Raw genomic sequence first — 5,000 nt, 5'->3', positions numbered from 1 at the left:
CCGTTTATGCCAGTACTTAGTGATTCATTGTCAGCAGACCAGATTTGGGAAGGAGTGTTGAATTTACAGCAATTAATTAATGGTGTAATCCTTGGCGCCACAGGTTCTGCTTTCGCATCTCCAAATAACATTGTCATGGTGGTCCCTCTCTTTCGCAAAGAGATGCTAGTCAACTCTCAGCTTCCTAGTCGCCTGGTAGTGGATTATAGTGCGTCAGGCCTCGGGGACGCTGCCTGGAGTAAGTGGAGGAGGAGGATCGTCAGTCATTCCTTAGTACAATCAAACATCGAGTTCAGGGTAGGGTGGCAATGGAAGCTCAGTGTAGTTCTCCATAATGAATGATATCTCACTCCTAGAATGTTCTGTAAGATAGCAAGAAACGAGACACGGCTGAAAGGAACATTTAAAGTTCAGCTGTTTCCAATATGAAAATATTAGTGGAAGATAGAGGGCAGGTAAGGTCAGTGGACGACCTGATTATGTGATGACACCAGACTGCCCGATCGTACCCATCCCACGCAACACAGTCATGACGACAGTGTCCGCACGACATTGAGTTGTAGTGGACGTGAGGTACCCCTACTGTGAGAGTCCAGGCTAGGCGAGTCCCCCTCTTGACAGCAGCAGCACTTGGCTCAGCACCATCTGTGGGCGTTTGTGGCAGCCACCTGTGTGGATTTCATCCCTGGAGCATTTTTTTTTTTTTTTTACTACATTTCTATATTTTACTTTTTTAGCTTTCTTTTACGGCCTCAATTTTATATTTAAATTTCTTTGTTAAGTCCCAGAGACTGAAGATTTCTGGCTCCTGGTATCAGCGTTCTAACCTGCATCGCTGGACATGGTATAACGACATAGGTACTGTAGCCAAAAAGATTAACCACATTCTTGTCAGCACTCACTGGAAGATCCTCCAGAACTGAAGGGTTTACCGGAGTTCTGTGGCACTGACCACAGACTGGTTGTGGCTACCCTAAAGGTCCACTTCAACATTTCCATCTCTCCAGTGGCCACTCCAAGGTGCTTTAATTGGACAGACTGAGGGAGGAGACAGTCTCTGATCGGTTCACAGATCTCGAAAGCCTAATGGTCCCAGTAGCTCTCGATGTAGCACTGGAGTCCACTGGCGAATGCCTGAGGGTAAGGTAGAATTTCATCTTATTGGAACCATTGGAGGCCACAGAGGAGTGTTGTGTGGCTCAACTGGTTGTTAATCAGGATTTTCGCTGTTCCTTGGAGCGCAGGGCTCGGGCACTGTTGAGAAGAGACAAGGAACAGTTCTTCTGGAATCTTGCTGAGGAGGTTGAAGGTCATTTTTTAGCTAATGACCATTACCGTATCTACCAAGACCTGAGAAAACTGAACTCCAAGCCCTCCTTACAGCTGACTGTATGGGGCTTGCATACGGTCTTGACTGTCATCTGGCAATCTAGTTCAGTTCCCCCTGACCTGCTGAGGGGTGTTGTCATCTCTCTGGTGTGTGTGTGTGCGTGTGTGTGTGTGTGTGTGTGTGTGTGTGTGTGTGTGTGTGTGTGTGTGTGTGTGTGTGTGTGTGTGTGTGTGCCTGTGTGTATATGTGTGTGTGCGTGCGTGCGTGCGTGCGTGTGTATATATATATAAATATATATACATAGACACACACACACTCACACACATACACACATACACACATACACACATACACACACACACAAACACATATATATACATATATAAATATTCATATATATGTGTGTGTGTGTGTGTGTGTGTTTGTGTGTGTGTGTGTGTGTATGTATGTATGTATGTATATGTGTGTGTGTATGTTTGTGTATGTATGTGTGTGTGTGCGTATACACACACACATATATATATATATATATATATATATATATATATATATATATATATATATATTTATATATGACACAAAGACAAACACAGTAACGTGTACACAAAGATGAAAGGAAAACCGCCACAGTAAGAAAATAAAATTGAAATTTTATTTTCTTATTGTGGCGGTTTTCCTTTCATATATATCTATATATATATGTATACACACACATATATACATACATTTATATATGTATATATACACATGTGTGTGTGTATGTATATATATAAATATATATATATATTTGTGTATGTGTGTACATACAGAATTATATGTATATATGTATATATACATATATATGTATATATACATACATATATGTATATATGCATATTAGTAAATGCACATCTGTGTGCGTGTTGTCCGGAGGAAGGAGGAGGGGATGAAAAAAACAAACATTAATTTTTTTTTATTATATCTACTAGTCTAATCGTCCACACACAGAGACACACACGCGCACGCACACACACATACAGACACACACACACACACACACACAAACACACACACGTACGTGATATAATACGCCTTAAGAATCAAACTATTTACAGAAAAACAAATGTCTGTCGAGATGGTAAGTACAGTAGGAAAAGCGCGATATTCCGATTCGAGTAGCTGACACCAGGCACGAATTTAGCCCCTACAGCATTCTCTTTCATAAATGGCCAACGGAATGCTGATATCGGATGAAGACTGATGACTTCATGCATTCGGTGGTCGAATGATCTGAGGGCGAATTCTTTCATTTTTTTTTTTTATGTGAAATTTTGTCGGTTACTGGAAATTATTTCAGTTAAATTTGTGACCAACAAGGATGTTCTGCATGGAATGATGGAAGTTATGATATCAATGAGACTAAAGCATTTTTGGTTTGTTGCCCTCTCTCTCTCTCTCTCTCTCTCTCTCTCTCTCTCTCTCTCTCTCTCTCTCTCTCTCTCTCTCTCTCTTTCTATCTCTCTCTCTCTCTCTCTCTCTCTCTCTCTCTCTCTCTCTCTCTCTATCTCTATCTTTATCTCTCTCTCTCTCTCTCACACACATATAAATGAATAAATACACACACACACAGACACACACACACACACGCGCGCGCGCGCGCGCGTATATATATGTGTGTGTGTGTATATATATATTTATATATATAAGTGTGTGTGTGTTTATATATATGTATATACATATTCATATACATACATTTATATAAATATATATTGGCAAATATATTCATATAAATATACATATATATTTGTATATTCATATGAATATATATGCTAATATATATGTATATACACACATACATACAAACATATATAATTATATATATAAATATATATATATATATATATATATATATATATATATATATATATATATATATATATATATAAATACGTGTGTGTGTGTGTGTGTGTATCTTTTTCTTGTTCATCCTAAGTCCAACTCTCAGACTTTATCCAGATCATTTATTAACTGTTGCAGTTAATTTGCTGATTCACTGAAGAGAACAATATCGTCTGCAAAGCTTAGGTTGTTTAGCTGTTCGTCTCCTATGTTGATACCCTTTCCGTTACATTATTGTTTCTTTGATATATCTTATAGGCAAGCCGTAAACAATTTAGGTAAGATGGTGTCACCCTAAAACCTTTTTTAATTTGTATTTTATCGGTTTCTTTCCGTGTGGAGCATGATGGTTGTTGTCCCATCCTCGTATATATTCTACAATATATTTCTTCTATTCCTTGTCTTCGAATAGCTTCTAATACTGCTGGTATTTGTACAGAATCTAATGCCTTTTCGTTATTGATAAATGCCATACATAGGTTTTCCTATATGCGTTTTTTTTTGTTTTTTTTTCTTATTTGGGTTAGTGTATGGATGTAGTTGTTGAGAATCCACTGCGGAAGCCTGCCTGTTCTCTAGGCTGGTTAGTCAGATATGCGAGCTGTGATGACTATTGTGAACATGTAAGTAACTGAAAGGAGGCTTATGGGTCGGTATTTTTTTTTATTAATTTTTAGATCCTTTTTATTTCCTTTTTTATGTATCAAAGTAATTGTTACATTTCTCCAAGCTTTCGGAATTTTGCCGTTGAGAAGGCATTTGTTAAAAAGATTGGCCAGTTTTTCTGTTGCAATTTCTCCTGCGTCAATTATAAGGTCTATACTAATTCTGTCTTCACCTGGTGTTTTCCCTCTCTTCATGCCTTTCAGCGCTCTTTTTATTTCTTCTGCTGTGATGTTTGGTACGTCTCTAGTTACCGCGTTTGCTTCTATCCATGGATGTTCATTTGAGTTGTAAAAGTCTTCCACTATTCACATCATTCTTGTTATATCACTTCGTCTGGTTATTGCATACATTTTATTTCTCCCTATTCCGAGTCTCCTTTTAGCTGGTTTCATGCTGGTACCTGAAATCACCGTTTCATTTATTATTTGAGTACTGAATTTCCGCACTTCTTCCCTTTTCTTATTATTTATAGTCTTTGTTAGTCCAGCTAGTTCTATTTTGTCCCTGCTTGACAATGCTTTCATGACCCTATGTTTTTGCATGAGCTGTTTAGTTTCTACCGAGACCTTGCTGGAACTTTGCTTGTCGTTCTTACCGCCTACTTCAAGTGCGGCATCCTTTATTATGCCACCGAACTGTTGTTGATTTGGTCAGTGTAGAATCTTATTCGCTAGAGGTGAATATCTGTTTTGGATGTTCAGTTTATATTCTGTTACTTTGAAATTATAAAGTCAATTTCGTTTTCGACTTCCTTGTCCAATTTCACTCAAGTATTTTTTCGAAGAATGTATTTATGATATTGAGTGATCGAACATCCACAAAATCGACTAGCATTTGCCCCCCACCCCCTCATTCCTAGTACCTATTCCGTGATTCCCAACTACGGTTTCTCCTTCCGTCTTTTTACATAATCTGGCATTAAAATCTCCCATAGTTATTAGGGAATGTGGTTTTACTCTCTCGCTGGCAAAATGAACATCTTCATAGGAGCTCTCTATATCATCACTGTGAGCTGCAGGTAAGATCATAGACTTGAACAATCTCCAAGTTGTTTAGTTTTATTGTTACCGAAGCCCCTCTTTCGCTTACATTATAGACTTCCACGATATTCTTGTCTGTTCTTTGC

The 5,000-nt window shown here is 38.2% G+C and overlaps 1 protein-coding gene across 1 annotated transcript in view; it reads left to right on the top strand.

Moving 5' to 3' along the window:
- Positions 1 to 172: 172 nt before the first annotated feature.
- Positions 173 to 5,000, top strand: part of LOC125047625 — a 14,191-nt gene continuing 9,363 nt past the window's right edge. The window contains exon 1 of the mRNA XM_047645928.1: positions 173 to 297. The gene's annotated coding sequence lies outside the window, so the exon portion shown is untranslated. The remainder of the gene's footprint in view (positions 298 to 5,000) is intronic.

This window comes from Penaeus chinensis, chromosome 41, assembly GCF_019202785.1.
Source record: "Penaeus chinensis breed Huanghai No. 1 chromosome 41, ASM1920278v2, whole genome shotgun sequence".
Lineage (NCBI taxonomy): Eukaryota > Metazoa > Arthropoda > Malacostraca > Decapoda > Penaeidae > Penaeus > Penaeus chinensis.
This window is presented reverse-complemented; position numbering and strand designations above follow the sequence as displayed.